Genomic DNA, 14,842 nt, shown 5'->3' on the forward strand with positions numbered 1-14,842 from the left:
GAACAGGCAGGCGCTTTCCATGAGTCCAAGCAGTTGCTGAAATCGGCCAAGGTTCTGGGTCACTATACTGGGGATGCGGATTTGGTGTTGTCATGTGATGCCTCTCCATACGGGGTGGGGGCGGTGCTGTCACAGCGGACAAGTGACGGCTGTGAGAAGCCACTGGGTTTCATGTCACGCACACTGACACCTGCAGAGAAGGGGTATTCACAGCTCGACAAAGAAGGCTTGGCCATCATTTTTGGAATCAAACGGTTCCACAAGTACGTCTACGGACGATCATTCACTATTTGCACTGACCATAAGCCGTTAATCTCACTGTTCCATGAGAAGAAGCCGGTGCCGCAGATGGGGTCGCCTAGAGTGCAGAGGTGGGCTGTTCTCTTGAGGGCATATGAATACAGGATTGTCTATAAGCCGGGGAGGGAGCATGCAAATGCGGATGCGCTGAGTAGGCTGCCGCTGCCCCATGTGGGTAAGGACGAGGACGCAGACCAGGTGCTGATGATAGAGGTGATGGATGACCCGCCAATCTCAACATCACAGGTGAAGCAGTGGACTGCAAAGGACGTAACACTCTCCCAAGTACATCAATGGTGCTTGAGAGGGTGGCCAAGAGAGGTGGACCCGTCATTCCTCCCCTACAGCCAGAGAAGGCTAGAGTTGAGTGTAAAGGATGGTTGTGTGATATGGGGGGCCAGAGTGGTCGTTCCGGAAAGGGGGAGGAAGGCCATACTACAGCAACTACACCAAGCGCACCCTGGCATGTCACGGATGAAGGGCCTGGCACGCTCCTACGTATGGTGGCCAGGAATGGACAAGGAGATTGAACGGGTGGTGCAGACCTGCCAGCCATGCCAGGAAAGCAGAAAACCTCCGGGCCGTGCACCACTACATCCGTGGGAGTGGCCTGAGACGCCTTGGAGCAGAATTCACATTGATTATGCAGGCCCCTTCCTAGGAAAAATGTTCCTAGTCATAGTGGATGCACATTCTAAATGGATCGACGTCTATCCGACCAGTACATCGACAAGTCAAGCGACCATTGAAAAACTCAGGCAGTGCTTCAGCATTTGTGGCCTGCCACAGATGCTGGTGTCTGATAATGCGGCATGTTTCACAGGTGCAGAGTTCAAGGCCTTCATGAAGCAGAACGGCATACAGCATGTTACCTCTGCACCATTCCACCCAGCGTCAAATGGACTGGCCGAAAGAGCCGTGCAAACGTTCAAAGATGGCATAAAAAAGGTGAAAGGAGACACACTGGAGACTAAAGTAGCCCGATTCCTGTTTAACTACAGAATTACACCCCAGTCAACAACTGGGTTGTCGCCTGCTGAGATGCTCATGTCTCGAAGATTGCGCTCCGCACTGGATCTACTGCTGCCGGATGTGAAGAGCAAAGTCCGCCAGAGTCAGCTGAAACAGAAAGTAAGGCATGATGCACACAGCAAGCTGAGGAGTTTTGCACCAGGGGATGACGTGTTTGTCCGGAACTACAGCTACGGACCAAAGTGGATACCAGCAGTCATTGAAGAAAGCACTGGGCCAGTGTCGTATACGGCGCAGGTTGGAGGTGGGCGTTCTGTCAGGCGTCACGTTGATCAGGTCCGACAGCGCTATGCAACGACGGCCAGCGACACAACAGCCGCAGAGGAGAGTATGGAGACCGGAGGTCTGCAGTTCCCGGACCTGTCCACGGAGGCCTCGGCGGAGGACTCTGTCGTCGCCTCTCCAATCAGTGAGAGGGCAGCCGTTCCTGGGGTGTTTCCGGTTCAACCTCCTGCTGTGGGACCGGCGGCCGGGGGAGCAGAGCCACCGCCGACACCGCGCTGCTCCCTGAGGGTGAGACGAGCTCCTGCTCACTTAACTGACTTTGTGTATAAATAATGAGTCCTCTCAACAAAAGAGCAAGAATACGCTCTGAGGCTCATGGGAAGTGTGGTGGTCTACCCACCTTCCCTGTGTTGGACTGAGTAACTTGAACTTGAACATTTGTGATGCCTCGTAAAAAAAAAAAAAAAAAAAAAAAAAAAGAGAGGCTGTTATTGTTGTTATTTGAGGATGTGTTTTAAGTGCCAGTTGTTTACAGTTTAACAAATTGAAGCACTTTATTCTACTTGTTTTGGGGGTCTACTGTTGATGTGTGTGTGTTCAGCTTAAGGGGGAAGGGATGTGATATCCTGATAATTGTAACCTGTTATATCACTCCAGGCCGGAGGAGGGCACCAGATACTAAGTCTGGTGCCCCTGGTTAGAGAGTATTCTGACATGCGCAGTAAAGGCTGCTTGCAAGCAGCATGTATGTTTACCCAAGCCGGTTCCTGTACACGAGACTTGAAAGCTAATAAAGATACAGTGACCTGAAACTACTGCAGTGATTATTCTAGATATCAGCAAAGCTACGATATCACAGTCCCCCCGAAAACCTGTTAGGAGTACGTTTCAGGCAATTTAGAGTTGATTGGTAGTACACTTTGTAGTGACATTTTTTGGTCCCTAACATTCATCGAGCTCTGGACTTAGTAAATTTATTTTTTCACCATTGGGTCACTACCGAAACGAAAGTTGGTCACTACCGAAACGAAAGTTAAATCCGAAAAAATCATTAAGTGTGGAGGCCAAAATCTTCCCCCCGAAAACCTGTTAGGAGTACGTTTCAGGCAATTTAGAGTTGATTGGTAGTACACTTTGTAGTGACTTTTTTTGGTCCCTAACATTCATCGAGCTCTGGACTTAGTACATTTATTTTTTCACCATTGGGTGACTACCGAAACGAAAGTTGGTCACTACCGAAACGAAAGTTAAATCTGAAAAAATCACAAAGTGTGGAGGCCAAAATCGTCCCCCCGAAAACCTGTTAGGAGTACGTTTCAGGCAATTTAGAGTTGATTGGTAGTACACTTTGTAGTGACTTTTTTTGGTCCCTGACGCTGGTGTTCTGACGGGTCCATTTGGTTCCATTTGTACACTCTCAGAGTTAAATTAACATTGATTTCACGATATGAATTGGGGTCCCATAGATAGAAATGCCATTAAATGGGGGTCTGTAGCCCTAATGCATGTCAAACTGGGGGTCCTTGAAATTAAAATGGTGAGAATCACTGCTAGAGCCGTAAAAAAAACCTTCTCTTATTGGGGTCCCTGGATTATCTTTTCAAATGGGGGTCCGCGGGCTAATAAGTGTCAATTTGGGGGTCCTTGACATGAAAAAGTTTGAGAACCACTGGTGTAATGAACGCACACCAGACAGACAGACAGACAGTCAGGCAGACAGACAGACAGACAGACAGACAGGCAGACAGGCAGGCAGGCAGGCAGGCAGGCAGGCAGACAGACAGACAGACAGGCAGGCAGGCAGGCAGGCAGGCAGGCAGGCAGGCAGACAGACAGACAGACAGACAGACAGACAGACAGACAGACAGACAGGCGGTTTATATTTCATAATGTCACTCATGTTCATTCATAGAACAACTCACATCCATTCATTTAAAGTTACTTTTCCATTGGTACATTTGCGCACTGTCGTACGACGGTGTCGAGCACCCAAAATAGCAGATCTACAAACCCACAGTGGGCTTGTAGATCTGCTATTGTTTTCATCAGAACGCTCGCCTCCAGGTGTCTCTTCTTTCCACACTCAGAAAGGACAAACGGCTCAGTGTCGCCCTCCGGTGGTTCATCGTTGCCTCCACACACTCTGTGGTTTGAGTTGCATAGACCACCGAAGTCCTGACGTCACTCGCTCATCCCCAGGTTCGTAAAGTAATTTCGCTATGGAGAATAACATTGGGTCATCTTAGAATCGTCTCATATAAGAATTGTGGTCCAAAAATAAACAAACTGTCTCGGCGATATTATATCGACTGCCTGTCTGTGTTACCGTTTTCATTCCTATTTGACACACAATACAAAAAAAGAAAGAAAAAGATTTTAACAGCATAATATTTTGTCTATGGTTTGTAGTACTGTTGCTTGTCTAGATGTTTGAATGTTAATGAACCACAATGGAAACAAGCCTCTGGCTTTTCTGTCATTATCCATTGTGCCTTTAACTTGAGGCAAGGCACAGTGGCTCACTGGGCTAAGAGCCTAACTCAAAACCAGTAAGTTACAGGTTTGATTCTTGCCACTGACAAAGATTTTTTTCTTTAAAAATGTTGAATACTTTTAAATATAAATCTTTCTAATCCCCCCCCCCCCCCCTGGCACTACATCTTTATACATATAGCCAAATACATATCAATATGTGGGTCCTAGACATGAACATTATTTTAATCCACTGTGTTAGTAGACAGGAAAGGCATGGCCCTAGCTCAATGGGTAAAGTGACTGCCTGATAAGCAGAAGGTTCCAAGATCAAATCCCAGCTCTGGCAATGTATCATTTTTGGCCATGAGGTTTCCACACGACAGTGACGATTTAATAGCTTACCTTTTCTTCCATCTGTATTTGTCTGGGCTGACTGATGCGTCTCCAAACAACTTAGGAACTTATGCAAAGACCCACAAAAACCACTAGAGGTCACTAGACACCAGACTATATTACCAAATCTCCCATAATCATGATGTGCTTTGTGTTGAGTCAGGCAGAGTTACTGTAGTGAATCCTATTTACTAACAGATATTTAATGTAAAATAACAATAAAATCACTAAACTGCCACTCAATAAGAATTCACAAAGGAACCATATTGTGAAAAAAAAACTTGTAATTGAAAAACACAGCCCCCTCACGTATTAGAAGGACTAGTCATCAGAAGTCCAGAACCAAGGAAAGATGTTTTACACCATTGGTTCTCAAAGTGGGGTCCTTGGGGGGGTACCAGGGGGTCCCCAGCTAAATGAGTTAATATAGCTTCACAATCATTTTAACGACTTTAAGCATATTTTATACTTAGGCTATTCAAAAATAGCAGATCTACAAGCTCATAGCGCGGCACCGAGGGCCGTGCTATGAGCTTGTAGATCTGCTATTTTTGAGTAGTGCCAACCACTCCCACATTTGACTTTGTCCGTGTGTCCGTATGTCCGTCCGTCCGTATGTTTGAGCACGGCTGATTGGTCAAGCTTCACGTGTCACGTGACAACATATTGTTGGTGATTGCAACACAAGGATACAACCAGTTACACTTTCAAAGGCACCACTCTCTTCACACCGGGTGTGATTTTTTAAAAATCCCTGGCACAAAATATTTCTGAGATGGGGGTTCCGCAGCCAAATACATATCATTGTGGGGGTCCTTGGCATGAAAAAGATTGAGAACCACTGTTTTACAAAACCCAAGTGGTCTTGCCCTTTAACCACTGTCTTAAGCCCTATTTTAGCACCCTGTCGTGTCCTGTCATACAGTATACAGTATTTAACACAGCCTCTAACTGTGTGCACATGTTGGCCCAAAGCTGCCATTGTTGCCCACACTGGACAAACCCTGGGTTCATGGTCACATTAGGCTACTAATAGATAACGATGCTGTCGGGCAGAAACCTCTTATCTCCAGATTTTACATGGGATGCATGTCCATCAACTGAATTTAAAGTTAAACACAAATGCCGCCATCTTGTGTGAGCTTGCTGTGATTTAACCAGTTAAGCCCCATTTCATACTTCCCTATTTTAATGCGTTCGACGGTGTAGCACGAAAATAGCAGATCTACAAGCACACAATGCTTCGGCAAGTGACGCAACACACTGTGAGCTCGTAGATCTGCTACTTTCGAAAGTTTTGACAAAAGACATGCCCAAAATAGGGACGTCAGGTAACAGGTTGTAAGTGAAGAGCGATAATGCATTTAGATTAATCGGAAAGGAAATCGTAGAATAATCACTAAAATAATGGATAGTTGCAGCCCTACGTACATTTTGATGGCAATACATACACAATTGTACTTTTACTCAAGTAAATTTAGAATTCTGGACTTTTACTTGTAACAAAGTACGACATACGACGAACACTTAGAAAAGTAATCACCTGCACAGAATGGTAGGTTCATAACATGCCTTTGCTTTTGGTGGCATTTTATGAAACATAAAACATAACCCAAGCTTTACGTACAGCTGCAATCTTGGCGAGCATAACGTCGTTTAGTACGATGAGATAGGACCCATCTGTTTCAATGAATGGCCTGTCAAGGGTTGGTTTTGCAACTTAGATGCCGGATTATATATATATATATATGCATTATAGCATCCAAGTTGCTTGCGGCTACAGCCCTTATGCAGTTCTCAGTTTGGCACCTCAGGGTCTTATCGGCCAAAACACTAAAGCTTTCAGACTCCCAACAGGAGAAACGCCAGACTAAAGTAAATTAGACAATTTTTTTGCACATGAGCAATGTCAAAATGTAACAAGGTTAATTTTAGTTTTATTGATTCAATGGGACACTGATTGGGTCTTTGTTACTGACAAACGAAAACTCGGTTCAGACTCAAAGTCACGTTTTCCGTGTCTGCTATTTCGCAAATAGAACATTAATGAACATATGCCAGTCATTTGGCATCGATTTAGCCACCTGTGGTGTCAAGACTTAACACGCCAAGAAGAAGCAAATAAAAAAAAGGCACGGCACAATCACGGGGTAAAGATTACCAGCTTTCTCTTTTTATTGAAAAATATAGCTGTTATTTCAAAGAAAGGAAACGTGAGGGATGTAAATATATATTAATATACAGTGAAAACAAGAGAGAAAGGAAAAGAAAATAGCACATACTTTTTGACGTTAAGACCATCGCGTAGAAAAAACTAAATACATACATTCTACAGCTGAACTGCACGTTTATTTCACAATCCTTTTTTTTCTTATTATCATTTTACCACAGACCTGTGATGTGTATTTTTTGTTTTTATTGCTTTTCTACATAGGAGCCAGATGGGTGTCGGGGTGCATGGCAGATACCATCTTGTTGCTGTTGGCAGAAACCTCTTTAAGTCCATATTCAAACTTTTTGTGTTTTTTCGTAAATCTACTTGATCATACCAAAGTGTCACACAAAAGCTGCGAGCTTGTAGATCTGCTACTTTTGCTGTTTTAAAAAAAATGTTATCCTCAAAAGCAACAGTTTTGGACAGTTTTTGGATGATTTGCTACAGCTTAACACATTAAGACCTAGAACGCATCTGTGTCTCTTTTTGATTTGAGCTAAAAAGCTATTTTATACTTTGGCTATTTTTGAAAAATCGTGAAAATGTGTGCAAATCTTTGAATGTATATTGTTTACAGCAAACATTTTTTACTCTATTCTTTGCTTCAGGGAGTCTCTGGAACAAAATATTTTGAGATGGGGGTCGGCGGCCAAATACATATAATTTTGGGGGGTCCTTGACATAAAAAAGTTTGGGCACCACTGATATAGAAACATACGTTTTTTTCAGAAAACTGTTGGGATTTAGAAGACATTTCATCGGCTTAATGGGTTAAGACAATCACAGTACAGTTCTCAATCGGACGTTCCTTACACTTTACCTACCGTTAGTGTGAACTTAAGCCCTCCATAATTTATCGTTTGATGAATAGCAAAAATGTGCCAATCTACAAGCTCACAATGAGTCACAACCCGATTTTTTCCTGTTATTGTGGGGAAAAGCTTTCGCTGAAAATAGCCAATCGGCTATTTTCCCGCCGAAAGCTTTCCCCCACAATACGGATGCTATAGGGTTTTTTAAGTTTAAAAAAAAAAAAACGAATCTCGTCGTCTTCCTCGTCCATGAAGGAGAAATCCCGGTCGTCCTCGCCCCGTGGCGAGCTGTACTTTGCGCTGTCCGTGTCCCCCCCCTCCTCACCCCCTGTGTGGTGGTGGTGGTTGTGGTGATGGGCCTTCTGCTCGTCCCGGGGGGCCGAGTCGGAGCTGGACACAGAGCAGCTGTCCAGGTACTGGTTCTGGCTCTGGTTCTGGCTGGTGGTGCTGCTCACCCCGGACACGCAGCTCCGGGGTGTAGGGGTCCTCGTCCTCCATGGGTGAGGGAGGGCGATCCGCGACCCTCGCTGCCCCTGGCTTTAAGGGAGAAGCGACAGTTTGAAACAAATAATTAGATCATCTGGAATTTAATCAAACTAGAGTTCAGGCAAAAAACACATGGACAGCGTCACGCCAATGGTTTCTACAGACCGTAAATGAAGCCTATTTTGCAGCGATTTCAAATCCACCATCTTTCAATATCCGGTCCGAAATGCAAACGGAAATGAATGCTATTGGCTGAAACCGCAGCGAGGGCGGGTCTTCACTCGGTAGAGCCAGTAGAAACCCTAGAAACATGCCCTACATTATCATTCATTTTAAAATAAATGGGACCATAATTTCCCAAAACGCGACTAGAAGTATTTATGACAATGTTTATTAAGGTTATAAAATCAAGTGTAAAGTTCGGCCAAAAACCCATCCGCTTGAATAGAGCCTAATTGCTTCTGCAACCAGCAGGGGTGAAACGGCGAGACTACACGCCATTCATATGAACCGTCACACTTCCTATATAGCCTCAATTTACAAGCCGGATGTTAGCCTCTTGGTCGCACCGCCAATCCGACCGATATGTCATCGTGTCGGGGGGGCTTCGTCCCAACCTGTTGTACCTACCTAAATATGGGCATATTGGCTTTGTTTATGGTTATGTCTGAGTCAGAGTGACATGGCCCTCCCATTAGCCAATCTTAATATAAGGATAAAAATCAATCCCTGTTTTTGGCACGTCATTACAGACGAAAATGTTCCAAGAAAGTTTCAAAAACGTTCAATATAGTGAAAATAGAAACCGTTGTTAAGGCTGTCAAGATTACAAATTTAGATTGACGATTAATTGTCACTCAAATAATTGCGATTAACGATTTAATTGTGTGTTTGGCCATTGAATATCGGAACATTATGAAGCCTTTTAGGCGTCCTAATACAAAAATTGCACAGGGCAGATAACTGAAATATACTGTACAAAGAAGTTATTGACATATTTAATAATTGTATACATGTAAGAAAAGCAGAACTAGCTGATCTACAAGCTTAAGCTTGTAGATAAGCTATTTCTGCTTTTCTTATATTTGAAAATGGGTTAACATTTTTCAACATGGAAACGATTATGACGATTATGCAAAAACAATTGCGATTATCTCAAATAATTGCGATTAGATTATTATGTAATAATTGTGACAGGCCTAGTGCTACTTGCCTTCCTCGTAGCCCAGGTCGTCCTCCTCCCAGCCTTTCTTCTCCATCCCGCTGAGGATGTCCCCCAGCATGGAGGGCCCCTGGTCGATGTGGAACGACATGATGGACTCGGCGTGCTTCATCCCTCCTCCCCGGGGCATCATGGACGGTGGCATGTCCGTCAGCTCGCCGAAGTTGTGCTCGTCGAACTCGGCGTCCAGCGTGGCCATGGCTCCTCCCTCCTCCGTTGGCTTCTTCATGGGACTGGAGGAGATGCTTTTCGCTAGCCGGACGCCACGTCTGTCACGATCAGAAAATCAGTTTTACATACTTTACTTTTTGTATTTAGACGGGACAACGTCTCAATTGAGTGGTTAATTGTGTTTTTTTCCATTGAAAATTGGAACATAAAATATTTTGGTTTGCCGTTTAGACTTTGTAAACAAAAGTTGCACAGGACAGATATGACAAATGACTTAAATATACAAAGAATGACCGTCATCTTTAATAACTTTATATGTTACTAGACCATACCCGGTAGACGCATCCGTGTGGGGATATGCGCACATGATCTGGCAACCCGGGAGGCAGTTCGTCCCATAGCTGGGCAGCCCCGTAACCATGGCGACAGTGTTTTACACATAAACGCTAATAAGAAGCTGAGATTTGATGAAATTGAAAAACGGGCTTCACAGTTAAGTTCAGATGGTAATGGTCAATGGCTGTGTGCAAAATCAGAGCAATTGGTCCAGCCACTGAGGAGAACCGGGTATCTTCACGTACTCACGTACTCACCTACTCACCACTACAGACGGACAGAGGTTACTAGAATTATAGTAGGATATACCAAACATTGTGGAAATAGCCAATCTACAAGCTAACAACGTGTCGCGACGCGTTGTGAGCTTGTAGATGGGCTATTTCCACAATTTCTTGGGGGGGAAATGCTTGAAAATGTATAAAGATTTTTCAAAACGATTATGATGGTATGAACGGTTATGCAAAACATTATGTAACAATTGTGGTCAGGGTCATTGCCCAGCATCCTTCTTTTTTTTTTAAGGAAAACGGAAACAAGTGAGATCACCAATGCACATAAGAGGCCATATTACAGGGGAAACCAAGACAGAAAAAGGAATGGAAATAATAATACACATTACAGTGTATTACAGTGCTTTTAATGCCTTTGAGGTGCAAGAGTACCATGAGGTGCATGGTCAAGGTTTTAAAATGGGCTTAAATAAAATAATAAATGGGGATTAGGGACCATACATTAATCAACATAGCCTTTATTTAAGTATACCTGGTGTTGAGGTGTGGAGAGGGGTCACCAGCATATTCGGCGTGGCCGGCATGTCACCTGGGGAGGGGAGGATAATTATTCCAAATGTACAGTGGAATAGATAGTCTTCATAATTAGCTACAATGAGGACACTGTTGAATAAAAAAAAGGATAACAATTCTAAACTCACATTTAGGTGTTGGGTGATCACTGATAAGTCTCAGAAGTGTCTGGTGTAGTGTAGGCAGAGCTGCTTAAAAAGAAGATGGGAAAAGAAAATCATGGAACATTTGGCAATACTATAATAATGCAAAATTATTCTTTTTTTTTATTTTTTTTACAATTGAATAACAATGTTAACAACACATGTTATGAAGTGCAAGAGTTACAGTCATTTTGAATGTACCATACGTACGGCACCTGGATCCCCTCATGCCGTGGTCGCCTGTCGCTGGCTGCACATCCATGGTCTTCTCTGTAGTCCACCATGGGCCAGACCAATAATTTTTGGATATCGGTAGGGGGGCAAAGGTTGCATCTAATTTTTGTATTGATACATAGTTTTCTGTAGTTTATGAAATTCTATGATAGCAATGTCAAAATAGTAGCCGATTACTTAAAGTCCCTCATCTGATATAAAAACGGTGGTATATCAGCCAGTGTTGCCAGATATTGTGAGAGAAATAAGCAACCAGGTCTATGAAAACAAACCCAAAAGAAGATAACTAGGCCAAAAGCACTTTACATAGACATGGGATATTATATATTTGAAAATTGCCGATCTACAAGCTCACAACGCTTCGCGACCCATTGTGAGCTTGTAGATCTGCTATTTACAAAAAAATCTTGAGGGGGAAAAAGTGCAAAATGTGGAATATTTTTGACACATATTTGTTAGGGGCTCCCTGGCACAAATTATAATTTCAGATGGGGGACTGTGGAAAAATACATGAACATGTTTGAGAACCACTGGTTTAAACAACAATCAAAACATTTGGAAACAAGCCCAAATATCAACTACATTTTAGAAAGAAGCTGCTTATAATAAGCAGACATGGCAACACTGCCATGCTGTTTGAACGTTGTTGTTGGAGATCACACCCACATAGAACCTCCCCTGCCACAAGGAGGGGCAGTGCACCCAAAGCATTATGGTCATTGTAGTAATGCAGCAGTCCAGTCAAACCGTAGTCAAACACACAGATTTCATTATTTTTCTGGCCATAGGGTGCAATTTTTAAATTGTGCTACTGTTATCTACTACAAATACTATTACCATTGAGTGATTGCAGTTTCTTCCAGGGGTGAAATGCTCCTTTAAGGAGGGGGCCATTCAAGCAAGCCTAGTCCCTCCACATGCCAGAGCCTCCCGAGAGAGTAGTTCCGGAGAAGCGAATTGAGTGGCCCTGTCTTGCCCTAAGAGGACTGACCGTGGGTAGCTACTGGGACGTAAGTCGGGGGCTTGATCAACCCCGGCTGGGTCACCTGTGCGAGGGTGTATGTCGACCCCAGGCTACAACACTGATGATACGTCCCAGTTGCATCCATGTGATGTTTTTCTTTAACCCATTTTGGGCAGGAACTCCTTCTTGTAACTATACCTTTCAGGACAGGAACTCCTTTTTGGGTTCCTGTTGCTATGTACAGTATATAGCAACATACATTTTTTGTATTTTTTAAATAAATATTAGATTTTTTTTCAGAAAACTTAGGTCAGGATTTAGAAGCCGTTTTTAGAATCGGCCTCAGGTCTAAATGGGTTAAAAGGTCAAAATCAAGGTCAGTTTGGATCCAAAATGACCTAACAAAAATTGACATGGCCTTGGCCTCGACTTTTATGTTGACCTAGCCCTCAATAAGTTTTGTAGCAAATAAACAACAGATAAGCTCAATTTTTGTTTTGTTTTTATTATCACAATAGTCACATATTATATCAGTCTTAATATTAAGATGTATGAACTACTCAATCTCTTCCTCATCAGAACTGTCCTGTTCAACTGTAGGCAGTTTGGATCCAAACTCAGGCACTTGGTTTGTACAGTTTTGGGAGTTTGCAGAGGCCTGTACATCTCAACCCATTACTGAGACAACTGCGGTCAGGAAGCTTGCTTAATAGACGTGCACATTTACTAGCCAACAACTCAAGGGCTACGTCTGGTGCAGGGGCTGTTGCGCGTCCAGTGAATTGCTGACTGTACACCATCAACAGTTGTCCATCCACTCTGTATGGGCATCTCCATATTCTAGTCTGGTAATTGGCACAGAGGGCATGGAGAAATAGACATTCTCTACATTCAAATGGGCTTAAGATCATAAGTCATTCAAGATAGCCTCTGCTATTTTCAGATAGCTGAAGTGTGTGTAGGGCTGAATGTTTTACAGTACAGCACTTGAGTACATGTACTTAGTTACTTTTACATCACGGCCCGCGTGGTGTTTGTACATGGCGTGTGCACGGCCGCTGGTCGGGTGAGCCGCGGCGTCCTCTTTTACCTCCCGCTCCTTTCTCCTTGAGTTCCGTCTCTTTCTCCTTCACGCGCTGGACGAACGACTGCCTCATCTCCTCCTCTCGGTGCTGCAGCCAGTGTTGCCAGATTCTGTGAGAGAAACAAGCAACCAGGTCTAGGAAAACCAGCCCAAAAGAAGCGACTATGGGCCACATGAGCACTTTAACATATACATCAGCTATCTGAAAATAGCAGATCTACAAGCTCACAACGCGTCGCGACACGTTGTCAGCTTGTAGATCGGCTATTTTCAAATAAAATCTTGCGGGGAAATGATAATACGCAGATCTGGCAACCCCCTGGCTGCAGCTCGCCCTGGAACTCCAGGCGCTTGGACTCGTAGGTCTCCTGCAGGCTGGTGGATGGATGGATGATCGTGGGTTAAAGCAAAAAATATAAAATCTCACGACTGCAACGTTGTGTTAGGCCAAGTCCTAAATCTGCCATTTGTGAAACAGCGTGAAAGGATCCCATCGGTCAGTTGAAGAAATTGCACATTTAGGGTCATATTTTCGCCGGTGCCTTACCCATTATCCCTAAACTTCTTTGCCACATCGACACGTTGTGAGCTTGTAGATTGGCCATTTGAACTGTTTGAATTTTTTTTTTTTTAAATAGTAAAAAAAAATCACACCCTGTGTGAAGGAAGCGGTGCCTTTGGGGCGGGGCTTAACTCATTTCAGTTCGTCCCTATTGGTGGTCTGAGTCCACTTACCAAATGTGTACTTGGTAGCATGCTGCAAACTGGAATGATGGCTGTTTAAAGCCCAGCCAATGGGAAGACAGAGGGGGCGGGGCTTAACTAATTACAGTTCGTCCCTATTGGTGGTTTTAGTCCATGTACAAAATTTGTACTCCGTAGCATGCTGCGAACTTGAGTTATGGCTGTTTAAAGGCCAGCCAATGGGAAGACAGAGGGGGCGGGGCTTCAGCAATTCATGCTCGTCCCTATTGGTGGTCTAAGTCCACATACCAAATTTGGACTTGGTGGCATGCTGCAAACTGGAGTTATAGCTGTTTAAAATCCCGTGCTCATACGGGCGGACGGACATAACATATGCTGGGGGTCCCTGGACCCCTCTTTGATAACCAGTGGCACGTGTGTCCAATGAGAGGAGAGATGGCATAGGCAATCTCCAAGTCCGTGTGTGTGTGTGTGTGCGTGTGTTTGTATGTGTTGCTTCTTTGCCGTGCTCATCCCGTGCTCAAACAAACGGACGGACGGACGGACACGCAGACAGAGTCAAACGTTGAGCGGTTGGCACCGCTAAAAATTGCAAATAAGTTTAAGGATAATGGGTAAGGCACCGGCGAAAAAATATGTCCCTGAGCCTTTTAACCTTTGCTTTTATGAAATATCAGAGATCATTAGGGCATTGGTTCTCAAAGTGGGGTCCAGGGACCGCCAGGGGTACTTGAGGGGGTTCCAGGGGGTACCCAGCAAAATGTGTAAATATAGCATCAGGATAATTATGACCTTTTATACTTTGGCTATTGAAAAATAGCAGTTATACAAGCTCATAGTGCGGCACTATGAGCTTGTAGATTTGCTATTTTTGAAAAATCTTGAAAATTTGTGCAAATCTTTGAATATAAATATTTTTAAAGCAAACATTTGTAACTCAAATCTTTGCTTCTGGAGGTCCCTGGAACAAAATATTTTTAGATGGGGGTCCGCGGCCAAATACATATCATTTTGGGGGTCCTTGACATGAAAACGTTTGAGAACCACTGCATTAGGGTTTGGATGGGAAAAAAACGTTTCAGGTGCTGAACCACAATACATTAGAGAAAAGGAAGAGGAAGTCCGCACACTGTTGGCTCCCAGTAGACGTTTCGACTGCAAAAGGGTCTTCATCAGGTCTGATACATTACGAAATTATTAGGGTTTGTGTTAGAATGACCGGCTTAGCGGTTGGAAGTA

General features: G+C 43.9%; 1 long non-coding RNA gene and 1 pseudogene across 2 annotated transcripts; both read right to left on the bottom strand.

The window, feature by feature from the left end:
• Window positions 1-7,565: 7,565 nt before the first annotated feature.
• LOC311040670 (cdc42 effector protein 4-like) lies at window positions 7,566-9,389 on the bottom strand (annotated as a pseudogene). Its single transcript, XR_014602957.1, has 2 exons — window positions 9,148-9,389; window positions 7,566-7,985 (listed from the first exon to the last, which is right to left on the bottom strand). The product of XR_014602957.1 is annotated as a cdc42 effector protein 4-like (transcript).
• A 983-nt stretch (window positions 9,390-10,372) lies between these two features.
• On the bottom strand, window positions 10,373-10,910 carry LOC311040802. The gene is made up of 3 exons (XR_014600321.1): window positions 10,823-10,910; window positions 10,602-10,661; window positions 10,373-10,489 (listed from the first exon to the last, which is right to left on the bottom strand). It is a non-coding gene; the product is annotated as an uncharacterized lncRNA (long non-coding RNA).
• Window positions 10,911-14,842: the final 3,932 nt, after the last annotated feature.

Source organism: Gymnoscopelus microlampas (genome assembly GCF_963454915.1).
Source record: "Gymnoscopelus microlampas genome assembly, chromosome: 24".
In the NCBI taxonomy this organism is placed as follows: Eukaryota; Metazoa; Chordata; class Actinopteri; order Myctophiformes; family Myctophidae; genus Gymnoscopelus; species Gymnoscopelus microlampas.